This window comes from Pinus tabuliformis, chromosome 2_2 (genome assembly GCF_031772625.1).
Source record: "Pinus tabuliformis cultivar Carrire ecotype Pingquan chromosome 2_2, CPIR1, whole genome shotgun sequence".
Classification (NCBI taxonomy): domain Eukaryota; kingdom Viridiplantae; phylum Streptophyta; class Pinopsida; order Pinales; family Pinaceae; genus Pinus; species Pinus tabuliformis.
Genome location: NC_142300.1, coordinates 772,976,076 through 773,003,937, shown reverse-complemented (window position 1 = coordinate 773,003,937; position 27,862 = coordinate 772,976,076). Strand labels below are relative to the sequence as shown.

The following is a 27,862-nucleotide window of genomic DNA, read 5'->3' as shown; positions in this document are numbered from 1 at the left end:
GTATACACAAGTACAAGCTTTTTTGGCTTTCTTCTATTTGGAGACCAAACCATGGATGATGTCCTGGCCAATTTTGACACCAGGTTGGGAGTTCCCTACAGTGTTGTGATGAATGACATTGTTCGTGTGACCTATGTTGTACATCCGATGGCGGTCTTTCCTCTCATTTTTTTTCCCTAATACTTAATCTTGATGGGCTTGTCTTTCCAGCGAAAAAGCATCTTGTTTTGGATAATAAGTGGTTCATTTTGATCACTGCTGGGTTAATTGGAATCGTTTTCCTCGGGGCATCATTCATACCAAGTATCTGGGATGCATTTCAATTCACAGGGGCCACAACAACAGTTCGTATTGGGTTCATCTTCCCAGCTTCCATTACTCTCAGGTAGGAAAAAAGTTGTTTTTCATTTCTGGTTTCGTCTTTCACCTTGCTTGTATGTAACTTCTAGCCTCAATTATTTTTTAATTGCAGAGACACCCATGGAATCTCAACCAGGAAGGACATATTCATCGCATAGTTCATGATTTTTCTGGCAATGGTTTCAAGTTCAATTGCTATAGTGAGTACCATTAATTCTTTGTTCAACAAAAAGGAGGAGGGCCCTCCACGATCTTGAGAATTAATTTTTATGAGGAGCAGGTGGTGCACATACATATAAAGATTATTTGGAACACGACCGAGAAAAGAACATTGATTTGGGAATTTGCTTGTAGAATTGTGAAGAGTGGATAAACTTGTGTAAAGCCTTGTATCATCCTGCCATGGTTGGTCGGCCTTCTAGTTAAAGATACTACTGTATTTGTAGTTGTAAACATTGAAAAGGAATATAGTTGATCTCGCATCAATGATTGAGCGATTCAACTAATCATCCATGAATAGTTGAGAGCCCGTCAAGCAGAAGATTGAAGGTCTGGTTTCTGTCAATAATACTCAATCTCACATAAGTTTGAGGTGCGCCAAAATGCATCCCACTATGTGTGATGATCCCATTGCTCTTCAATAACTTATCACAATCTTCATCCTCCTTTCCTTCACTTTTTAGCCTTGCAAAAACTGCATTGATACAGACAACCAGAGTAAGAGTAATTAGTCCATTTTGCCAAGTATTTTCATTTCAACCATTTAAAGTAGAGACATCAACTCAGTTCCACCATTCATTGATGTCTCTACTTCAAGAGACAGATAGACCCATTTGAAATATACATACCTTACAGCTATGAGGGATTTACATGTCTAGAAACTGTTGTAATTATATGAGGGGATTCAACATATCTTGGGAATGTCTCATACTTGTGGCATCTGCTTAACGATTTGTATTACTTTTCATGTTGCCCTGTTAGAAATGGCATATGGAATATACATTCAAGGATGTGGATCATGGGTTATTCCTTAGGAGTTGTGATGTTCAAATCTTGATGCCTATATTGATGTGTTCATTTCCATGAATTTGCAGATTCTTTGAGATTCACTTCTGCATTATCAGTTGCACTTGCTGTTGTATTTGTTGTGATTACGGCTGGTATTGTGATTGTAAAGTCGATCAGTGGCACCGTCAAAGCACCAAGATTGTTACCAGATAGTGAAGATTTTACTTCATTCTTGAAGCTTTTCGTTGTGGTACCAGTTATTGTGACTGCTTACATCTGTCATTACAATGGTATGGATTATTTTCCTCCATCTCTAGTCCTGTAGTGTAGTATCTTAGAGTTCATTAGTTTAATTTGCATTTAAAATTATGTTATAATGAATTTTGATGTCTTTGCGCCATGCAGTTCATTCCATATACAATGAACTTGAAGACCCTTCAGAAATGCAGCCCATTGTTCGCACATCATTGGTATTGTGCTCAATTGTATACATAAGTACAAGCTTTTTTGGCTTTCTTCTATTTGGAGACCAGCCCATGGATGATGTCTTGGCCAATTTTGACACCAACTTGGGATTTCCCTAAAGTGTTGTGCTGAATGACATTGTTCGTGTGACCTATGTTGTACATCTGATTTTGGTCTTTCCTCTCATTTTTTTCCCCTGAGACTTAATCTTGATGGGCTTGTCTTTCCAGCGAAAAAGCATCTTGTTTTGGATAATAAGAGGTTCACTTTGATCACTGCTGGGTTAATTGGAATCGTTTTCCTCGGGGCATCATTCATACCAAGTATCTGGGATGCATTTCAATTCACAGGGGCCACAACAACAGTTTGTATTGGGTTCATCTTCCCAGCTTCCATTGCTCTCAGGTAGAAAAAAAGTTGTTTTTTATTTCTGGTTTTGTCTTTCACCTTGCTTGCATGTAACTTCTAACCTCAATTATTTTTTAATTGCAGAGACACCCATGGAATCTCAACCAGGAAGGACATATTTATCGCATTGTTCATGATTTTTCTGGCAGTAGTTTCAAGTTCAATTGCTATAGTGAGTGACATTAATTCTTTGTTCAACAAAAAGGTGGAAGGCCCTCCACGATCTTGAGAATGATTTTTTATGAGGAGTAGGTGGTGCACATACATATAAAGATTATTTGGAACAGAACCGAGAAAAGAACGCTGATTTGGGAATTTGCTTGTAGAATTGTGAAGAGTGGATAAACTTTTGTAAAGCCTTGTATCATCCTGCCATGGTCGCTCGGCCTTCTAGTTAAAGATACTACTGTATTTGTAGTTCTAAACATTGAAAAGGAATATAGTTGATCTCACATCAATGATTGAGCGATTCAACTTATCATCCATGAATAGTTGAAAGCCTGTCAAACAAAAGATTGAAGGTCTGGATTCTATCAATAATACTCAACTTCACATAAGTTTGAGGTGCACCAAAATGCATCCCATTGCGTGTGACGATTCCATTGCTCTTCAATAACTTATCACAATCTTCATCCTCCTTTCCTTCACATTTTAGCCCTGCAAGAGCTGCATTGATACAGGCGGCCAGAGTAAGAGTAATTAGTCCATTTTGCCAAGTATTTTCATTTCAACCATTTAAAGTAGAGACATCAACTCAGTTCCACCATTCATTGATGTCTCTACTTCAACAGACAGATAGACCCATTTGAAATGTACATACCTTACATGACATGCATAAGTACCAGTCAAACTCCAAGCCATTGAGTACACACATGCACACAAAAACAAGCATACACATACAGACCCAGAGAAACAGAGTACAAGGTCTGCCAACATTCAAGTTACAAGTGAGAAAGAAGAGGTAGCACAGCAAATTGCATATAATTGTAAAAGAATCAACATTACTTACCCAATCCGACTTCCTGCATGACCTGTACTTTTAGATACCGTGAACAGCATAAGATCTTGATCTGCAGGAGCAGTGATAGGGGTGTAATGTGGCCAGTAATAGGCTAAATCGTAGAGAAAAGTGGATGTTGGGTTCAAGCAAGCTAGTAATGGAAGAGAATAACAAAGCTAAAAAGTTGTGAGGTAAGAGACAAATGAATGTAAAAAAAAATAGAACTAATACAAAGCTAACTGACCTGAAAGAAATTCAGTGAAATCTTAGTGGGAATGCCAAGATCCATGGATTAGATATGGTGAAGTCTTTTTATTGAAAAAAGGGTTCCAAATCAATTCAAAATTGAAATACCGAGGCTGAGGAGAGAGTGCCAATCTAGATCTAGGTGGGAAGGTATACTCCAGAGGAAGCAAATCTGAACTTCATTAAAAAAAAAGTAGTGAGTGATCCATTTAGCTTAGAAATAAATAAAATTCAATGAAGAAACAAGTCTAAATCAATACTTTGAAAAAAATGATGTATTTCTAATCCTTTCAACAAATGAACCTAGTTGACAAATGCAACAACCTGAAAAGAAATTAAACCAAAAACAAATGATATTTAGAGAATATAATTACATTAAGGGAAAATGACTTACTTTGCTGCAGTGGCCAAATCTGGGTTTAATTTTTTTATCTCACGTAAGTAACATACATTATTTCTCTAAGAAACATTATGGTTTCATTGACAACAAAAAGAGGTTGGTGGAGAAATGTATTATTTACCAATAAACGAGAAACGTGTACAGAATCACATTATTGGTAACTTAACAACCAGGTCGATGCAATGAAATTATATTGAGATCCATGTTTGATATCCAGCACTCATATCGCCTCATTTTTGGTGAGTTTTGTTTTTCCACGAGTCAAAAGTTCCACTCTTTTTTATTCTTTATTTGAAAAGAGATAATCAACTAAAACTCCAAAAATAAATTCCACAGGCAAAGTTCACCTCCAATAAACAGAACTCTGACTTCTGACATAATTCAAACTAGATTTAAGGCCAAATTTACTCGGGAAAATAGGGTAGTTTGATTACTATTTACCTTGAGCTCAACAAACTATTCCTTGACTTATAACTACCCACTAAATCTATTTAAATATATAAAGGTGGCTTGTGTGTGGTAAGAAATATGAAGAAACATGACATTGGATTGTCTAGAAAAGATCTGTAAGGCAATCTAGGAAGAAACATGACATCGGATTTGTCTAAAGAAGATATGTTCGGCACTTATGTAAGACTGAAGAGGTGGCTTGTCTGTATGGAAATCTGATTAGATTCAAAGCATTGTGATCAGACTGGATCTATTAGCCATCCATAGTTTTAAAGTTTGAATGTTTGAATTGGTTAATATATAGATATGCATGGCTTAATCTTTCAGACAAGCATATGACTATTCACAAGATTTAGAGAGATAAAATTCCGAGATTTATGAAAATCAAATTCATGAAATCATTTGCCAAAGGTGTTTCCATTAATCAAGAACATGATATTGGAAGGCTCGAAGACGATATTAGAATACAATTTAGCAAAAAAAACATGACATTGATTATATCTGGAGAAGATCTGTCCAACAATTTGGGAAGAAATATGAGATTAGATTCGTTTGGAAAAGATTTGTCCAGCAATTCAAGCACTAGGGGAAAAACAAGATAACTAAGATGTTTCAAGAAGATAAAACGCCAATAGAGAAAGATGTCATCAGACATAGGTTCGAGTCAAGTAGAAAGGAGAGTAGATGTGGTGAACAACATCAACGAATGTGCCCCCACACAATGTAAAAGCCGAAGAATCAACCAAGAGGCAAGAAACGATACCAAGGTAAGTGAACATATTAATTATGCTACTTTGCTATTTGAAGTTAGAATGTAGACACTATTTGAATAGAATTTATAGAGTTTTAATACCTTTTTATTTATACACTCTATAGTAGTCCTTTTCTTCTTAGCTATTTGAATTTTGTTATTTATATTTTTATAAGTTGAAGGTTGAGTCTAGGTTGGGCTGGTTTCATGTCAGGTTCAGCTTTATGTTGGATGGAAGAATAATCTATTCAATTGTGTGATGTTGTCATTGAAAGTATCTAATGTTTGATCAAGTCTGGATGTTCCATAGGAGAGTTTCAATCCTCAACTCTTCACCAAGAAATTTAAACCTAAAGCTTGATAAAGATTAAACCCTACAAAAAAACAAAAATAATTTTCACATTTAAATATGTCATGTGTTTTAAATTCACATAGACATGGTGAAGTTTTCCTTCTATTTGTATATTTTTCAACATCACTTGATAGTCATGTAATGCTAGGGAAAACAGAAAACCATTAATCAGCATTTGTAAAGGTCAGTCTGCAATAAAAGAACAGGGTGGTTCCATGAAGATAATGAATGAGGGAACTAAACAATTGTTTAGACAAGTCGGTGCAGCTTGACAAAATGACTCTCCCTGCCCTTGAATGTGGCAGAAGATTGTATATTTTTCAACATCACCTGATAGTCACATGATTTTATGGAAAATAGAATACCATTAATCAGCATTTGTAAAAGTCAAAGCCTACAATAAAAGAACAGGGTGATTCCACGAAAACAACGAATGAGGGAATTAAAATTTGTCTAGACAATTGAATGTAGCTTGACAAAATGGCTTTCCTTGTTCTTGATTGTGGAAGAATACACCATAATCAAATTCACCATGAAGTCACTGTCCTCTTCAAATACACTTAAAAATGTCTATTACCTACCGAAACTGGTGATGTGGATGGATTAGAGTACATGCATCACTTCAGAGTTACAGTGTAGCAATCCTCATTTCATACTTCAGAAGATAACTGCTCCCTGTCATCTCTTTCACTGTCCTGCCACAAGATTAATCTTGTGAATAAACATCTCTATATAACATGAGAGGATTAATCTTCTAAACAATAAACATCTATGTATAATACAAGATATCACATAGTAAATCATAAAGGGTTTGCTTTATCTACCTTCCTTAAACTGTCTTCGATTGAATCTACTAAACCTCCCCAAAGTTTAATCTGGTCTTTAGCTTGTGAAGCCTGCAATTTATGGGTAAAACTAGCGATATACTAAATTACGAAGCCCAGGAAGAATGTTAGTAAAGAGTAGATTTGGAATTACAGGTAAATAACTCTCTGTCCCAGTGAGTCCTATAAGTGATAAACATAAGAATTAGAGTCTGCAGTACTGTTCCTCCAATCATGCCCCCAAAATACCTCTATACTCACTAAGGATGGGCATTGCCTGCGAGGTCGGCATCAACCCCATGGAATCACAATATAACCCAAACAATTTTACATAAAGAGGAAGCAGTTTGGGGATGGGACTCTTGGATCATATGCCCATTTCATATGGAACGTCTACTAAGTGGTTTCAATTAATGGGGCATTGATTTCAGTGTTCAATATATTTTTATTCTTTATCAAAGTATTTTTTTGTTCTATTTGTTTTTTTCAATTTATGCCTTACGGCGTTTCCTTTGCAACATCTGGTGCAAATGCTAGTTATGCCCTTTCTTATAAAACACCGTATCATGATCATAAAGATAAGGACTTCCTAGCACTACTCCACATATCTCTACTGGAACCACATCTAAGTCCACTTCGTCAATGTAATTAGATGTAATGGAAAAATTTAACTGACACTGCTTTGTGACATTTATCTAAGTTGATTTATTGAGACAACCTAATGGGTATGGTCTTGGATGATTCCGTGTCTCCAAACCCAACTTCTTAATTAATTATTCAAATATCAAGTTTTCCTTTGATCCACTGTCAAAAATTGTATCTATTTTTGTGTGCTTATAAATTATCCTTATATGAACTAGTTCAACTCTTTTATCCTCATTCATATGATTTATGTCTGAAGAAGATGTGGAAGTACTAGAAATTGAACCAGTATGAGAGGTTTTACCTCTCGAAACTATGGAATTTATCCTCCTTTCATCACGTGAATCAGATACCAGATCTTGATGGATTGCTGCATTTTCTTTCATTTCATCCTTCTCCTTAAGAAGCTTCTTTGGCTTAAGTTCAGGATGAAATTTCCAACATCTAGATTCATCATAACCAACTCTTTGGAAAAAAGAAAAAGTGGGTCTTTCCTTCCGAGCTATTGCTGATTTATTTCCCTTCGAATTGCTCTTCCTCTTACTATCATTGGAATCTTTGACTTCCAATTGTTTGGATCATTGTGGTGCAAAATTGAATGGTCTACCACCTGATCCAATATGTAAGGCTTGAACGCACTTCATAAAAGTCAGCAGGAACAAAAAACAATAATGTATGTTGTAAATATGAATGTAAACTGCCAATGTACTTTAATAAGGTTTCAAGTGTATCCAATGGAATATAAAGCACCAAATGTTTCTTCCTAAATTCCTTAGTAAACTCTTGAACATTCTGCCCCTTACCTTGTCTCAAATGTTGCCAGTCAAATACAACTTGATGCATATGTCCCAAATGATATAATTGTTTCTTCAGAGCTTTTATAAAATTAGACCATGAAGAGATGACTTTACCTTTCTTCTTTACATCTATTTGAGTTTTACTTTCCCACCAAATTAAAGCTATTCCCCCCATTCTAAGTGTAGCGAACTGAATTTTTGTTTTATCGTCATAAATGTTCTGAATATGAAAACACACTTCTATATCTTTAATCTAGTTATCTAAATTTTAATGATTAATTTTACTATCACAACTAGGTAATTCAAATTTTAAATCAAGTTTCAAAAGAGATATTTCCTTGGGTTTTTTCTCTGTTTCAGATTATGAACTGGAAGAAGAAGAAGAATATGATGATGGAGATGCTGGGGGAGGAGGTTTATCAACCTTGCCTTTACCCTTATCCTTCTTCGATGTATTTGAAGAAGAAGTTGCATTGCTTGCGTTCTTATCTTTGTAGAGTTCTCCTAATATCTGCTACATGCTCAAAAAAAACTTTCTGAAGCCGTTCCTCACTCATATTTTCTTCAAGAGTTTTACTTGTATCAGATCCTGTCATGGTCGATTTATGAGTGAATCTTCATTTTCCAATCTCTCAATAAAAATCCTCAAGTGTTTCTTCTCCACGTTGCGACTTTGACCTCGTTAACATTCAATGGAAAAATTCTACAAATGCAACCTACTTTGATACTAAATTATATCATCTAGTATCGAGCATAAACTAAAATTGAAGTAGAATTGATTATTTGCCAACAATGAATTTGATTGTTAACCTTAAGTGTTGAATGTGGAATATTGAAGGAAAAAATGTTTATTTAATGCTGAATTAATAACTTAAGAAACATAATTAATCATGAATTTTCAGAATAAAATAGTAATACCAGACAACGATATTGATTACAAAGTTCGCTCCTTATGGACTATGTCTTCAGGTCCACTTTTAAGATATGAAAACGCTTTATTAGGATTGAATCCAAGAAGGTCGGTTACATAGAAAATGAACCAAGTTGAATGTGCACACAGAAACTTCTAATATCTGTCAAAAGAACGACCTTTAATTTATAGCTTTCCAATGTTTTTCACGGTTCCCAATTCTAGATCTGGATAATAATGTTATACTGAAAACAAATCATCCTATAATCTCCAAAATTTTCATACAAACTTCGGAAACCACTAATGAGCTCTTCAATGATTAAGTTGGTGACTTTATAAGGAATTAGGTATAATATAACCCATGCTCCCCAGGTTTTGCATGTACTAGCTTAAGTTTTGGTTGAATGTGCTCAATCTTTTGCTTGGTTGATACCTTAGTGTTAATTTGCAGGGTGGAGGTTGTACAACTATGCCCAAAAAAAAACAAAAATCCAAAATAGACTTTGGGTTATCCAGACGGTCAACTAATGGTGCACACTGGCTAACTGCAACCATGTCACTGCTGCAGTCTTACCATCCTACCACAGGAGGACACCTTGCAGGTTTGTTCCAACGGTTTCAGAACAGCTTATTGACTCCACATGTGACAGCTTTCCAAAGCCCTGTTGGTTATGCCTTATATGTGACTTGCCCTCCTACAGTTCCACTAACGGTGTGCGTCGAATGTTCATGTGACAACTACTGCCAAAAGTTATGGCTTACCTCCACGCGGTTAGATTGTATTGTATTGTAATGTTTGTTGCCACAGTCATGCCACCTCGGTGTTCACATGCAACACGACTCTAACACAGCTTAGATGTTGCAGTTATACTGTGTTTGTATTGTTTGGTCAATAAGATATGAATGTGGGTCTTTTGCAATAGTTTAGTGCATAGGTTTATGTAATTAGGTTTTTAGCATATGTTTGACACCATATCTTTAGGGCTAGGTCTTGGGTTTAGCCACTTAGGCATTTAGTTCCACCATAAATAAACTCATTACAAACACCTTTGTCACAATGCGACATTAAACACCACATGACACCCATAATCACCACGATGATAAACATGAATAGGAACACCATGAATAACTAAATCAACACTAGATAACTTAACACTGATGATGAACTGAACATTGACGATGAACTGAACTTTGACGATGAACTGAAGACTATGCAACTGATCCATTGAGATCGTTATGGATCATTTGCCCAATGCCACTCCATCCTTCAAAGGTCATGACTACATCATGGTTCTACTCCCATAAACATGTTAGAGAAAGAGATAAGAGGAAAATGGTACAAATCTTCTAATGTCCTATTTAGCAATTCTAAGAGATTGTAATTTTTCATAGTGAACACCCATGTGATCTAGTTGACGGTAAGAAGAGAATCCCCCAAAAACTGCAAATTTGATAATCCTTTTTCCTTGGTGATCTAGTTCACTGAAATTATTTTTAGGAGCCCTAAAGTGTCAAGAAGAAAATCATTGGACCCCTTATAGAGATTAGGGTACCCCTTTCTCATCCCAAGGATGGGTCTAATAAGGCTTGAGGGGATTTTTTATTTTTATTTTGCAACTTATCTTGAATATTCCCATGTAGAGGAGAGGTTTTGAGAAAACATTGTCTACATAGCTTCAGTTTGAATAGCACACTATGTGGGAGAGTGAACTTTGTATTTAAAGGACTGGTTCTTTGATAGACAGGTAGCCTAAGAAATGATTGAAGGTAAAACTTTTATGTCCTTTATGAGATCACTTTTCGACCAAGTGTTTAGGATTGTACTAATGGTGTATTCCACCCAAACTAGAGGTAGAGCATTAGATCCCTATATTTCTAACTAAACTTCTTATGTGAAAGGGAATTGCAAGGTAAAATGAGTGCGGGTCTCATTTTCATAAGATACATTTTCCAGATACAATGAAATTTCTTCTCTTTAATGGATCCTATGTTGGTTCTTTGTTGTTTACAAAGGAGATACCTAAAAATATTGGCATTAGATGGGCATTGAAATTTCCAAATCTTCTTTCCCCACTGGTGAGGTGATATTTCTTGAACCTCCTACGCTGATGTGGTGTAACAAATTGCGGGACTTAACTACCCATAAGATTTGAAGACAAAAGTAATTGGCCCTCCTGATCTAGGTGATCTGAGTTTCAAATAAAAGAATTTTGTAAGAGTAAAATGTAAGATGTCTAATGAATTTTGTCATATTTTCTCAGATGACCTCACACTATGATATTTAAATACTTAACGAGTTATAATATCATAAAAGGGTTTCCACATATATCCTTTTTATTTGTTGAATTCATGATATTAATGTTTGGTGATGTTTGTCTAAAATTAGATAAGTAAAATTTGTCAGTAGAGTAATTCAGCCCCCCCACTCCAAGTATAACTATGAATTACAGCAATTAGAACTCCTTTTGCATCCCTTCAAAAGGAATAACTAAATGATCTACAATAAGCCCACAAAAAACACTTTCATAGAGAGAAAGAGAATGTAAACTTAAGATTTGTGCCATTTGTCTCAATGTAGGGGATGAAAATGAAAATATTTTCATAATTTTACAAACAGAAGTAGCGTGACGAACACCATCTCTGCTATAAATACATCAAATGGCATGATTGCCACATATTTTAAGCACATCAATTCTATTAGCGTTCAACACATTCAAAATATTAACAAGAAAGACTCTTTTGCATCAGTAGATGTCATCATCTAGGTGGCATACCTTTTCCAAGGTATATGGAGCATGAAGCAACTGAACAACTAATGGTTTAAGTCATCATTAAAAATTTTGAAGATTCTATATAGCTTTCAAAATTACAAACATCTTATCTGTATTAATATTTGATTGAAATTCTAGCTTGGCTATTTTGATTTCTTGAGAAATGATCAATTAAGAGTTGTGGGAAGAACTTCTAGTCAAAATTTGTTCTCCTTTAACTCAACATTCATTGCAGTAATGCCAAAATTATGTAATCCCCACTCCTTTAACCTTTTCAGACCAATCTTACTCTATAACATCATATATGAAGTTATGAAAACGATTATATCCTATGGGTTAACAGACTTTCCCTTGGATGGCATCTCCCTATAACAATTTCGTTTTCTTGTAGGAATAAAATTCCATACTATTGGTCTTTCGTAGGAAGAATTTCACTCCATTCATACAAAGAAGAGGAAATATCTCATTTTAAATTTAAATTTCTCATTTTTGGCTTCTCCCACTCATTTGTCGCTTGGACCCTAAACTACATTAGCTGAACCTCTTTTCCACTTCTAATAAATATTTTAGACTCCCTTTTTTTCATGTGAGAAATGGGATTACAAAAAGGATATCCTCTCTTGGCACTTCTACTCCTACAATATGAGGAGAGTCTCAATGGAATTATCATTTACAAATTGACTTTGGTACTCTAATATGTATTGAAGTTAGCTCTTATTTATCCATATATGTTGTACATTTTGTGGATGATATACTTATATTTTCTGCAAGAGATCCTAGATATTTATATCAACTTAAATATTTCTTTTCTACTTTTTATATATCCAATAATATGAAAATGAATAAGGACACATACTCCTTATTCATTTGTGGAATGTCAAAGCTAGACAAAAAATACATAGCATAGCTCCTAGATATACAAGTTTTAGGAAAAATATAGGTATGGAATATATTGGTTTAAAATTAATACAAAATGGTTATGTCAAGAATTATTGTATGTGTAGATTTGTAAAAATAGAAAAAAGATCATTTCTTAGTGCAACAAATGACATTCTAGGTTTGGATAATTAGCCCCAGTAAAGTCTAATGTGGTAGCTAGCCTTGTCTATTAGACCACATTGACGTCAGTCTCAAAAAGCATACTACCCAATATTTGGAAAATATCCTTTATATTCGTATGCTATATATTAGCTAAAAACATTGCTCTATTCTCAACCTCTTAGAAAAATTTGGCAACTCCCAAAATTCATGCAAGATGGCGAATGAAAAACATTTTCCTCTTCACCAAAGTTCTTGCCAAAAAATTGTTTGGGGATTGATTCAAGGCTTGGGTCAGTGGACACAAATACTCGAAGCCAAATATTTCCCCTTGTAATGTATAGTAGACTATATTAAGAGCACAAATAAAAGGAATTGAAATAGTTCCATGGTCTTCAATTCCATTCTAAATGCACTTCCAGTCACAAGAGATTCACTCTTGTGGAAAGTGGTAAAAGGAAAAAGCGATTCGACTCGGAAGCACCCATGGGTTCAAAGTTCCAATCATTTACTACAATCCCAAGTCATTGAAACCATGAATAGGGAATGTTTCTTCTTCTTAAATAAATATTTTCAAGGTGATATTAAAACTGGTTAGGGAAGTTAGCTAAGTTATCACAGGTTGAGGTGGGTTCAACAAAATATGAAGAAATTCATTGAAAATTTTACATTTTAGCTTCACAATACTCTTTTATTAGAAACTGAGATCAACTAGATCACGAGGACCAATTAATTTCTTATTCCAATACCATTGGTGGTTAAGACCAAAAAATGGTTACAAAAGATTAATGTAGGAGGTAGGAAATTTCACCTCACTAATGGGGAAGGAAAAATTGGAAACTTGAGTTCCCATCTAATGCCGATATTTTCAACTGGCTCCTTTGTAAACAATAAATAACCAACATATGATCCACTAGAATGAAGGAATTTGATTGTGATAGGAAGATGTATCTTATGCAAACGAGACTCTGAATATAACACCCATTTTACCTTGTAATTCCATTTCAGAGAAGAACTCTAGTAAAAAATATAAAGATATATTTCTCTACCTTTAATTTTGGAGGAATACACCATTAATACAACCGTAAATAATTGGTTGAAACATCATCCCATAAGGGACATAAAAGCTCTACCTTTGATCCTTTCTTAGGGTATCTAGCTACCACAAAACCACTCGTTTGAAGACACAATTCCCTCTCCCACATAGTGTGTTATTCAAACTCTACTTAAACATACAATTTTTTCTCAAAACCTCTCCTCTACATGGGGAAGTCCAACATAAGTTGTAAAATGAAAATAGACTACCCTGAAGCATTCTTAGACCCATCCTTAGGACGATCGAGGGTTATCCAACATCTCTCTATGGTATCCATTGATTTTCTTCTAGGTGTATTCGGGCTACTCCAAAAAATTTCAATGAACCAGTATGCTTAAGACAATTGCTTCAAATTACCAAAGAAAAAAATATTATCAAACATGATTTTTTTTGGGGATTCTCTTCCTACCATCAACTAGATCACATGGGTGTTGATTATGCAAAAACTACAATCTCTTACCCTTACTAAATAAGGTATTAGAATATTTTCAACATTTTTCTTTCATCTATTTCTAGGACATGTTTACCGGATTAGAACCATGACGTAGTCATAACCTTTAAAGGATGGAGTGACATTGTATAAAAAAACATGGAAGTATTTGAAAAAATTCTAAAAAACTCCTATATATTCATATTTTTCGAGCTTAAATAACCGTAACATATTGGACTACTCAATGTTAATTTCAAACGTTATAGTTTTGATAAATTTACTCAATATGAACTTAAATCTTTATAACTATGTTATTTTCAAATTGCGCTTTTAAGAAGTTTCTTTAACCATATTATAACTTATTTTAAAGCTAAAAGTAAAATACACTAAAGACATTTAGGATATTCATGTCTTAGTACTTTCATATATGAAAAAGAAAAGTTTTTAAATAACTAAGTTGTTTAACATCTTATTAGTCCCTGCCATCTCGCAATGGCTAGGCACTATAGTAATCGATTATGACCATATTAGCATTAGTTCACATGTTTGTTAATCCCACTGATCATGATATAACCAAAGTTTCTCGACAAAAACCAATTCGCCATCCAAAGTTTTTCGATACAGATTTATTTTCCTTCTTATTTGGCCTCTTCCCGAGGCAAAAGAGGCTAGACTATATGTTATTTTGATTTTAGATTGTTCATTCTTTTAAAATGTTTTAGCTTGCATAACTAATGTTAACATTAGTTTGAGACAACAAAAGTTCGAGACATTTGAGAAAATGAAACATCAAAAGTTTGAGACATTAGTTTGAGTTGCTTGATTGTAGTTAGTTGCTCACAGTTGTTAGCAGGTGTACAAAGATAAGTTACAAGTGTGTAAAAACATTACAGGTGTATGTGTGCACGCGTTACAGGTGTATGTGTGCATGTGTTACAAGTGGATGGAAGATATGCACGTCTTCCTAAAACTGTTTGAGCATCTCCTAGATGCTCTGGTCTCCCTCAGGTGTTCATAGCAGTAGAGTTTGACAATATTCCTGTGCCAAATTGTTCCCAGTGTCTCAACTTCTGCCTTCGATTCTCTATTTATCCGTTTATCAGGCCGACATGGCGGCCATTTTTGCAGGTCTATAGCTTTTTCACAACAACAGACTCACGATTACTCAGCTGAAGTCAGTACACTATATCGAAGCCACCATGACCAATAATGTGCTCCTCATCCATGGATTCCACCATGACCAATAAAGAGCTATTCGTCCATGGATTCCAGAACTTCATGATCATCAAAGTTGAGCTTGTGGAAGGATTTCATCTCCGAAAAGTTCAGCTATTGACTTTATTTTGAATCTCTGTGATGCAACCTACATCCTCCTCTGATGAGCATGCTGAGGATCAAGAATATAAATATAGTCCCACTAACAATCGACCCAGTTATCCATCTCTCATGATAAACATCCCCTGTATGTAAATCATAGGGTTGCAAAGATTCTGGGCCTTGACCACAGAAGCCAGGGTTTCCAAAGATTCCAGGCCTTGACCATAGAATCCCGAGTTTCGAGAAAAACGTTTTTTATTGGTCTGGCTGATGAGCTCAATTCACGCTGGTTCTGCTAAAGAATTCCTAGAGAAATATACAGAATTCCTAGAGAAATCTACAAAATTGAGCTTCAGAGTAGCCAAGGTGTTGGGTATTTCTCCTCAAAGCATATTGTTGGAAATATTCAGAGAATTAAGGACTTCATTATTTGAAAGATTAATGGAAGACACAAATTTACAGTGTCCAATCTGAGTTGTCCAGTCTGAGCTGGTATGGGTCCTGAAAGATTATTTTCCAGCAAAGACATACTAATCAACAAGCTTAATTTCCAAATCTTAGAGGTTCCCAATCTGAGAAGGTACAGATCAACTATGACTGCGACTGCGAAACTTGCCCAATTTCTGCTGGCAAGTTTCCAGAGAACCCATTTCTCTGCGGATATAGCTCAGACAAATTTCCCGCATTCCTAATTGCTAGGACGATCTCCCGTTCAAAAGAGTTGAAGCTGGGATCCAGGATCAAAAAGAATACTCTTACAGTTCCCATGCAGTTTAAGGATCTTATAGTTCCCATACGATTCAGGGATTTGGCCTATAAATTCATTATCAAGAACAAGAATATACTAAAGCTTGCCTCCATTGCAAAAATCTGAGGGGCGCGAGCCATTGGCCATGTTCCAATATTATATGCAAGCAATTGATAAAGAACTTCACTACAATCTGTTCAATCTTCGTTGACTCTAGACTTTGAACTTTGAGAACTATGGACCCAGACTGTGCACTACTCTCTGCAAAATTTCATGTTTTCGGCCTTCACACTAATCTAGTTGTCACATTATTTGGTATGCATGCAGGTTGGCCTTCATCGAACGTGACAGAGAAGTCTCCCAATCTGGACATTTGGTATGCATGTACCCCAGATCTGGAATAAGGCATTTGATATGCATGCAGGTTATCATTCATGCATGATAGATACGTGGCTGTGTTGAGGCTTTTTTATAAAATAGTTGTACCAGTGACCGTTTCATGTCATTGTTTTACTAGACTAGTGTTATTTCTTATCAATCAGAGCTCTAATATGGCCATATTTATATTAATTCATGAAAGCTCTCGCGGCTAATAATTCAAGGTGTATTATGCAACCGCCTGGTATTTTCTCTTGATATAATGTTGGTTAGATATAACATGGCCTATACTATGTGTAATCTAATACTCGTCATGTGTAATCCGATACTCATCACTTAGTTTATTAGAGTGTATAATGAGCCTTAGTACTAAACACGTGATCCCGAGCATGATTAGCAGTTTGTTAACTATGTTGACCATGTCATAAACTATGTTGAATAATAATATTTTGCAACGGGCCATTTGGATGTTCTAAGTTTTAGGGACATTTTAAGCAATCTATGAAATTGCGCTGAATCACAAAATGACATAAATTTTATGATTGTGTGAGAATTTCATGAATGAAATATGCCAAGTCGAGCACCAACAACCTGCAAAAAAAAACTATAAAGTTGTGAACGTGCTACTAATCACGTGAATTTATTGCAAAAGTTGAAGAGTTTTGGATGGGAACAAAAATTCCATGAAAAAACCACCTCAAACTTGATGGTCTACACACCACATCAGGACTTAAAAATACGTGATGTGCCTGAGCCTTCTCTACATCCATTAGAGGTTGTTCTGGATGGTATTAATCCCGGCCTATGCACAGAATACGAACTGTTGTAAACAAGCTTGTAGACAGTACACAAAAATGTCAAGTGCTGAATCCTGATAATGTTAGATAAATATAGTAACGAGCAATCTTATAAGATCAAGCCAGTACGACACTAACGTACTAATTACAGTTGAAATCTCTTATCAGTTTCACTGTAGTCCCATGCCCTTCGCCCTAATCCAATCAAACCAAAGCAGAGCGTATGGATCTTCTTGATCTGCTCGTGGACCTAGTCCTAGTGAGTATGATGGTCCTTTTAGGTAATTTGTAGGATCAAGATAATAATCAACCACATTAACGACATCAAAATCTGGATCAATATATAAAAGCAGAATCTATCTCTATCTCTTCACTTGGCTTTGCTTCTGGTGGCTCTAAACGCTGCAACGATGCTTGCTTGATTAGACTTACCTAGGATTGCTCATAGGTTGCTAGCTTGTATTGCTAGTTGGTTGGCTTCTTTCGTTTGATTGCTAGATTGGTTGATGATGCATGGGGGAGGTTGGTCAAAAAAAGTAGGTGGTTGATTGGACGGAAGGAAGCTTTCCACAGTGAATCAAAAGCCCACCAACAGGAGGAACCTACCTGCTTGAGATAGATAGTGTTGTTTGCATTAGATCGAAGATCTTGCTACCCGCCTGAAATATTCTCTCTACCTTTTCTGCTATATTGTGCTACCTGCCTTACTGATCTATGAATTTATACCTTCCGTTGATGCTGCACATCTTTCTCTCTTCCTACGCAACCTACGAACCTGAATGCAAAGACCTACCCACTGATCAAGATATTGTGTACCCATCGATCTATCTCTTCTTGCGAACTTCCCATGTTGAACAACTTGATGGCTTCAGAAATCTTTCTGGAGGGCTAGGCGGGCCCTACAGCACTAGCCAACAGGAGATGACTAACTAGTCATAATTCACTCGTTAACTCCATGCAAGCTTCATAATCACTAATAGATTGCTGAGAGCTTCAATAAAAATTGTATGATATATGTACAAAATCACTTGTAGCATTCACCAGACCATGCTTCCGGGGTGGGTCTACTAATTCATGCAGTGATTCTCAATGAAAACTCGACATCCGTATGGATTTCCTTTTTAGTGCATTATCCTTTATGCAATAGGCCGCACCTTGGTGAATTCTGTTGTTAACAACCTCTCTAATTGCTGGTGCAAGCTTCTTCTTGCCCCTAACATCTTGCTTTTGGACACCCAAATTGCACTGTTGAAAATTCTGGATAACTGCCAATGTGCGAAGGCAGTACTAGTTGAGTTCTATCACTTTGCTCTCCGAGAGTTAGCACAAATGTTTGGTGATATCCATTTCTAGTAAAACACCATCTGCCATTCAATGGTACAGTAGGTCATGCAAACTCACCCAAACCTGCTACACACATTGTCTTTCATGACTATTCTCCCACATCTATCATGTTGTCAGAGCCTACTTGGCTCTTCCTGTAAAACTTCAAGCCAACGTCAAATCACTTGCAACACTGACCTCTTTCTTGCCGCAACTAACAAGACCATATGGCATGGACTAGTTGCCACGCAGCCCGTCTTGTTTTAATAGGATTTTCTTTGATATCACAATTCAAATGAATTAAAAGCATTTGTTTAAACTCTTGTTTTAATAGGAATTCATTTCAAATAAATACAAAAACCATACATACATATAATTTGTTATCTATATATTAAAATAACAATTTTTTAATTTAAATATTAATTAATTAATACATTTATTGAATTATAACTTATAGAAGACATTTCTTACTAAGCCAATAAATTATAACTTATGGAAGACATTTCTTACTAAGCCAACGCAACACATTAATCACAATAGCGTGTTGTATGAATGATAGATGTGTATTTTTTGGATTTATCACTTTTAAATTTATTAAAACTCTATCAATAAAAGGAGAGAAAGCCACTTAAAAAAATGGATTTTTTTTTAAGAAGTGGAGTATCTCATTCAATATAATAAGATAAATTCAATATAATAATATAATTAGTTTATATTTTAATTTTTAATTAAAATTATTGTTATTTAAATAAATTTATGGAATATATTTAAAAGTATGAAAACACTTATACATTTTAATAATTAAAAATTTATTTTAATATTTTATTATTAAATTTAAAATTAATAAAAAATTTCATATACAAACTTTATATATTTACACTTAAAAAAATGATTATTATAATGTAAATTATAAAGAAAATACAATATAGTAAGATGATAAAATTTAATTTGACTAAGATAAATAAAATATATTTGAATTTAGTAAGACACCTGAATAAAGAATAAATGAAATTAATTCAATGAATAAAGTTTAGAAAATTATAAAATAGATAATTTTTCAAAAATTTGATAAATGAGATCTTCATGAACTTCTAAGGTTAAAGTTTTCCAAAAGAAAATTGTATTCCAAATAACCACAACCCGAAATCTCCCCTTTAAAATTATCTTTGGAAAAAAATGAGGAAAACAAATTTGTTTGGATAAAAAATTCTCTCAATTAGAAGCATGAGAGGGGAAAATTAAGATGATCCTTGGATCATGATTCCATCATAGTCATATGCAAGAGAGAGCATCATATTTGGTAGTGTTGAAAGTGCCTAGTGAAACTTGAGAGCTCTTACTATTGGGGTCTCTAATTTCTACAACAAACTTCCTCCACGGGCGCTACTTGACTCCTGTGTACAACCTAGCCCTCTTATGCCTCGACTCTCCTTTCTCTTCCTCCTTCAACTTTTCATTTACCCCTACATCCTTCGTACTTCTTGTAACTATAGATAAAAAATAATAACAAGAAGGGAACTCCTTTGTACTTCTTGTAACTGTGGATAAAAAATTACAAGAAAAATAGTTTTCTTCTGTAATTTTCTTCTATTTGTCTTCTGATATTGATCTTCAACTTTTATCAGGCCATGAGCCTTAGGTGGCAGTGACATTGGATTGGATATCATCACTATTCACAATATTAATATAAACACCGTTGTTTCTCTTATCAATCTTTATTTCATCCTCCCTTTCCAACAAATGTTGGCAAATCAACTCCATCATATTCATGTTCGAAGTCTCCCTTGCAACATCCATTGTGGACTCGCATGAGTCGATTTTTGTATAATTCTTGAGGGCTTATGGCAATGCCACATGTGAGATTGAGAGTGAGGGTAGGCGACAATTTCAAATTTTGAAACCAACGTAGAATAGAGTGGTGGAAATTCAAGCTCCTGTTTGGGTGAGTTTCTAAATTGAAATGAGAGTATGGTACATTAAATAGATGATATCATATACAATGGCACTCTAATGGTCTCTTGGTGGAAGAGGCGGCGGACTTGGCTCACCGGAATTCCCTCAGCCGAAGTCAAGTGGAGATGCTGGAAACCTTTGTCATGGTATGTACAACCATACATGCAATGTCACATCAGTGTCCAAGAATTCGCACGTATAGACTACTATGTTCCAAATGATGTCTGTTTCCTCTATTCGACTGATGAGTTGACTTGTTGTGAACAATGGGAAGTTAAATTTGATGGATACCCCTACGCATCATGAATTGCTTTTGTGACTTTTTTATTTTTACACTACTCATCACATTATTTTTAATATTTATTTGTACAAGTTTCATCTAATTTCTACAAATTGTATTTATAATTGTTGCAAACTTTTTATCCTTTATTGTATGAATCCACTCAAGTCTCATTGCTACACTTTCATTTGAGACTTCTTGATGAAACATTTCTATAATTTTTCCAAGTCGTTGAAATGTTCAAGATTTTTTTAAGATGGAAATAGTGAGAAAATAAATGGAAAATATGTATCTGCATATGTGTAATTTTTTTATTTCTAAGAAATAACAAAAATTAATGTATATATATATATATATATATATATATATATATATATATATTCACAATTACTCTCACATGAAAAAAGTGAATGTAAATGTTGTTGCAACTAAAATTAGACAAAAGAAATTCACTTAACATAAATTGAAACACACATACCATGGTTTCCATTTAAGTCACTTGGATGTGTATCCCATTACAAGAGCAACAATTGTGGAATAAGTTTCAAACCAAAAACATAATGTAAATGAACTATATAAATGTTCAAAAGGTACATTGAATATCAACATCTACACAAACTAAATTTTTGATAGTTTCACCTAAAGAGGTAATTGTCAAAACACAACACCATTAAAACATAAACATAAATGGAACAAATTTACATTACAAGAAATTTTAGCCTAAAAGTGGCCCCCACAGGAAAAATAATAAAATAATATCTAAAAAAATAAAATAAGAGTGATGAATTTTGTAGGGAAAATAAGAAAACTATTTTTTTAATTGAATTTATGGCTTTTCTTCTTATAGGTTTACTCAAATTTCAAGTGCAGAAACTCGTTGGATGCAGAAATAAATTCCACATTCAACTACTACCCATTATGCACACTTTTCAGAAGACCCACATTGATAAAAAATTAAGATACATTTAGAAAACATGTTGAACACATTTTTTTAATGTATTTTCATTTTTGAACAATTTTGTTAATATATCTTCTTTTTTATTAATGTACATCTTCTCCAAAGCATGCATAACGCATACTCATTGGATGTGGAATTTAATTGCACATCCAATGAGTATCTACACTTTAATTTTGAGTAAACCTATAAGGATATGAGCCAAAAGTACAACTAAAAAACTAGTTTTTGTTCTTTTGCCTCCAAAATATTTACATGTATATCTTTTCAAATTGAAAGGATATTTATTCGTTTACATATTATGAAATGGAAATTATGTGAAAGTTTCATGGGCTCTTTTAGGCTGAAATTTCCCATAATGAATATTTAAGATTCTTTCTTTAACATCATTCCACATGTCATGTACCCTAACCCATTCCACCACCGATGAATCAAGCCTACTTAGGACACTCAGATCATCCAATGCAACTAATGATATATTTGTTCTTCGAACATCCTTTATTATGTTTTGTCTTGACAATCCTCTCTAACAAGCAATTGTACTTGTGAGAACAATAAGTATTTCTTGCCATAACTTTGTCATGTTAGGAAAATTTGTATGCAATCATGTAACATAAAAAACCCCCATGCATATTTCCTGGATGATCCCTCATATTTAACACAAGTGTGTCAACAAATGGATGCAACTCTTTCAAAGAGGCCTCAAAATAAAATGTTGTTTTGTTTTCTTCAATTTCATAATAAGGATGTTGCATGTGTTGAAAAAGTTTTTCAAGCCAACACTATTAATTTCATTATTTTCCATAGACATCCTATAAATAATGACAATGGCTGAATAACTTTGTTGAGTTTAAAAATGCAAACTTATGGAATCTCCCATTCAAACTCTCTACAAGAGGTTGAACACAATTTCTGCATGTTGTTTGTAACTTTCTACTGAACATTCAATAAAACATTATCGTGACTGTTTTGGAAATGAACAGAGTCCTCATATGCATGTGGAATTGCTACAAGTTGTAATTCATACGTATGAACAAGCCCCTGCTTATGAAAAAATTCTAAGAAGCCAAATTTAGAGGCATCTATAAATTTAGGTAAATAACATGTTCCTTCTACCAATATGTCACTTTAAAAAAAATACCTTTTCAATGTATTTACAGTAACATATATGGATTCCCCTAAAGATATGACATCAATCTACTCTTCTCGGAATTGTTTGTTCAACTTGTTTAATTCACACATCATATCTCGAGGCATATGTATACAAAATTGCACTGAAAATATGCTTGCCTTATCATACCATGAGTCTTTTCTCTAATTTTTCCACAACATTAATATGCGAGGCAAAAGTACAACAAGTATTTCAATGGATTCTCCACTTGAATGCCATCTAACTCCATGGATTTGAAGAGCCTCGAGAGTTTCAAGCTACATAAGTTCCTCTAGAGTAATAAGTTGACTATTTCTTTTCATATAATTCTATACCCAAGAATATATCTGATTTGCCAATTTCTTAATGAGCAATAGTTCAGGTATTCTTTTTGAAGCATCTGATGTGGCTAAAGCTCCATGATGAGAAATTTAATGAACAACTACAAGATTAGGTACATCTTTCTTCAAGAAAGTAGTAAAGCCATTTTCATTACCAACCATTGAAGAAGCACCATCTGTGGAAACTCCTAGGAATCTTTCTTCTGAAAGACCCCTTGATTCCATTAAATGTTTGATTACATCATAAGTTATTTTCCCTCTTCCATCACAAACATTTATGAGCATTAAAAGCTGTGAAATTGGAGGCCTCAATACTTTTGAGTTTTAAAACATGGCATAAAACACAAGATTCCTTTCTAAGCTATGATATGTATTTCCAAAAGGGATTTCTAGTATTTTAAAATTTGTATCTCTTCGAGATATTGCGATATAGCAAAAAGGAATATTTTTGTAGCCATGTGATTTGTATATGATGTATAATATTTATTCTTTGGCATATTTTGTGTGTGTAAATACATTGCAAATAAGAAAAGAGATTCATATTTTGAGAGCGGTAGATCCTCTTGCACCATACAATACAGTAATTTTACAGTAGTGACGACTGTTTCTTTGCTCATATCATCAATGCATGCAATGTCTTTTGTAACAGGCTTTGCTTTCTTCTCATTTCCACATATACACTTTGACTCTAAGAGTTTATGGATTCTTGAACTAGCATGAACAACTATAGAATCAATTTGCAATGTAGAGAAACAAGTCCCTGTTCCCCATGGTCGCATTGCCTTATGCATTTCACAATATATACATTTCATACCTATTTTTCCTTTATTCTTTGCCTCTCTCAATGATTTATACTTAGTTTTCCACCCATCAAAAATTATCTTCTTACTTTCATTTTGTTTTTCTTTTGGGTGCTAGGTTTTCCCTCGATAAAATTCTTCATCACATTCTTCATTATGCTCCAAGATATCAAATTCTACATTATGCCCCAAGACATCTAAATCTTTATTTAGAACAAAATCACGATCTTCTTTATCACAAAATGAAACTTGAGATGTACTACACCATCCAAACAACGTTTTTTTATAGAAAGTTGAATCCATTTTTTTGAAGACAGTTTTTGATATATAATGCCTATATAATACAAATAAATTAATTAGTATATATGAATTTCAATTCATCAATTAAAAACATATTAAAAAATTAGTCTTGCATTGATTTCAAGAAACGATATTAACAAGGGAATATACGTATTTACTGTTTATAACATTTAATAATATACATATTAATTTTTTATAATATTTAATAATTTCTCAAGTTTAGGTAAAAGTTTTTCAAGATTTAGTATAAATTGTCTATTTCTTCTATCTATTTCAGTCATCTAATGTTTTAGCAAATAAATATGTCTTATGCTTGCAATTAATAATAGTTATTTCAACAACATTGTTTCATCAAGTGAGAAGTGAACATATTTAAATTTTTAGTTGAGTTATTGTTTCTCTCTCCTTCATTTTTTGAGAAAAAAACCTAAGTTTTTATTTGGTTTAAATTGTATTAAAAACATATATAGATATAATTTTTTGCTCACAAAGTAGGTTGAAAAAAAAAATGCAGCAGCACTGTGGTTGTTGTCTTCTTGTGGCCAAAATGAAAACATAAAATTTAGCTATTCTTTAATTGTTTTGGAATACCAACAAAAAAATATAAAGACAACTTATAAATCTTAAATGTAAATTTGTACCAAATATTGAAAAAATAATGTGGAACATTTCTTTTAAAATAATCCATTTATATATTAAAAAATATAAATTTTTTAAACTATCAATTTATATATTAAAAAATAGATATTTTTACTGAAGGAAAAAATTATAAAAATAAAACAATAAAACTAATACCTAAATATCTCCTGTGCTATGGAGTGCCTGGAACGAAAGTTATTGATTCCACCAAAATTTCCATGGTACCTAAATTTCCCCAAGACTTAGACCCATTGTCACTGACCTCACTCCTTTGAAAATTATACCATGTTGATGAGATAAGCCACGGCTAAGTGAAAAGGTTAATGCTTTGTAGCTTAACAATGAACCAAAATGGCAAGTTGGCATGGCCAAATTTCAAAATTTTCAATAAACATATTACAAATTCAATGTCTATGTAGAGAAGTCAAATGGGTAATGTCTAAAAAACCAAAAATAATGATATTTATGATGTACCATGTAGGAAAATAAAATTACTACGTATATAGTTTGGGTATATGTAGTGACCCCGATACTCATGCTCAAGCCAACTTACTGTTTTATCTTAAATTGCCTTACCCATTCCATTCATGGACCCATAATACCATAATGAAATGATTTCATGACGTGAAAAGCTTTACAAATAAGGTTTAATGTCTATTTTTGTTCTTGGTTGAATGCCCATTCTTACCATACTAGTGTTCTAAAATGAAATTTTTTCATTATCTTAAATTCATCCCACTAGTGTTCTAAAATGAAATTCTTTCATTATTTTAAATTCATCCCAATCTTAGTTTTATTAAGAACGGAGAAGCATCAAAAGAAAGTGGAGCTTTAAATTTTTTAATACTTAATATATGGGTTAAGATGAATTTACAATAGCTTATTTTTTTCTTATATTTTTTTAAGTATTATAGTATATTTTTTTAATGTTTTCATTTCTATCATTATAATAGGGTTTTGTTTGTTGGGGTTTTGTTTGTTGACCTATACATGGCATATTTCAACTTTCATTTCGATCAAAGTCATATTATATATATCTATATTACAATGTTAAATGCAGTTGGATTTTATTGATGCATTTATTAAAAATTACAATTTGTAACAACACGTGGATGCACTTTTGGCATGGTGTTGCAAGTTATTAACAATCATCTCAGAGCTTTCTAATAAGTAATAGAAAATGATTTGAAACACCCCAAGTTTGATGGAAAAGCTTGGAACTTTATAGATCGAGTTAGATTGTGATATGGTCACCAATGTTTACATCATCTTCTCTTGGCAAGTGACAGTGGAGCAAATTAAAGCCTTTTCTATGTTTGACTGGTATGGTAGAATCCTCGGTTCATGTCACTTGTATGTTCTGGAAGTTCTCATAGCACAAGAAACATAAGGCATCAATCAATATGGTTGCATTTACATTGACCTTGACAATTATGGGTTCGCCATTCCTTTCAATTTCACCCGTTGACATTGATTTGTACATTGAATCATTCATATTTGTTCATCCTCTGATCTGATCTGTATATCAGAGCACTTCAAGTCTTAGGTTAGTTGGTTCATGCTCTAATCTTTATATCGGAGGCTAGTGGCGCTGTTGTTGATCCTGGGGTAGAATGACTTGAAGGGCAACAAAACCAACCCTTATGATCTCACCGTTGTTAGGATTCAAAGATTCAAATACCATGAGCTCAAAGCTTCTACTCACTCATTCAACTCGAACGATAGGCTTGGGAAGGGAGGATTCAATGTAGTTTATAGAGGGGTTCTCAAGAATGGCAAGGAAATTGTAGTAAAGTGGTATGATATCAGTTCTCTGCAAGGCGAAAGTGAATTTCAGAATGAATTGTCGATCATTGGGGGTAGATGGGGCACTGTGCTAATATGAAGAGGAGACTCCTCGTGTATGAGCATATGCAGAACGAAATCTTGCACGAGGCTCTGTTTGAGAATGGTTCACCTTAGAAGTTGGATTGGGAAACCAGGTTTAAGATAATTTTGGGAATTTCCCAAGCGCTGACCTCTCTGCAACTTATGTGTGATCCACCCATCGTGATCCACCCATTATTTTTGGCGATCTAAAGTCGAACAATGTTCCTCTCAAACCCTGTTTAAATGCCAAACTAGCTGATTTTGGGCTGGCCAGACTTAAGTGTGATGTTGACTATGGGCCTTAGTTGTTTAGTGAGTACCTTGGGGGAGGACAAGAGTTTCAATGCAGATGTGAGGATATTTGGAAGAGCCAATACCTTAACATAAAGCGAGGATTTTAATATATGCTATGATCTTAATAAAAACCAAGATGTTGGAAAGATGAATATAGATAATGCAAATACTAAAAGAAATGTTCTTGACTATGGGGAGGGAAGCATTGGGAAGCTCTGTGGTAGGAATATAGTAAACATTAAAGATAGACTTTGCTTGTGCCTTAGATCTATTGACAAGGAATCTGAGGTCGAATTCACTCTAGCATTACATTTGTGGTATCAAGCTTGAGGACTCAAGCTTGTTCCTCTAGTAAAATTGAGTATTTTAGTGATAATGACCTAGTGCATGAGGTTGTGAGTAGTGGGGATGAGGAATTTGGGTTACAGATGAAGGGAAAATAGATTCTGACAGAGGGTGAGGATTGGTGCAAATAGTTCCTTTCAGATGCTGGAATTAATGATATTAGTAGCTTTGACAAGAGAAAGGAATTGAGAGAATATCCCTTTGTTGGCAAAGATTTGAAAAAGAAGTAGCCTTGGGGAAATGATAGGTGGTGGAGGCAAGATGGCAGTGGTGAGATGGAGTGGATTGGTAGTCAAATTAGTCCTTTAAGGAGTGAAAACTAGGACGATGAGAACAAGGTGGAGAAAACAGAGACTCATGGAACCAAGACCTAGGAGGTCCATAAAGAATCTAGTGGAGAGCTGAGCCTCACTGAATCCATATGA

General features: G+C 34.2%; 1 pseudogene; it reads left to right on the top strand.

Moving 5' to 3' along the window:
- The first annotated feature begins 51 nt into the window (after positions 1-51).
- On the top strand, positions 52-27,862 carry LOC149194972 (putative receptor-like protein kinase At1g80870; annotated as a pseudogene).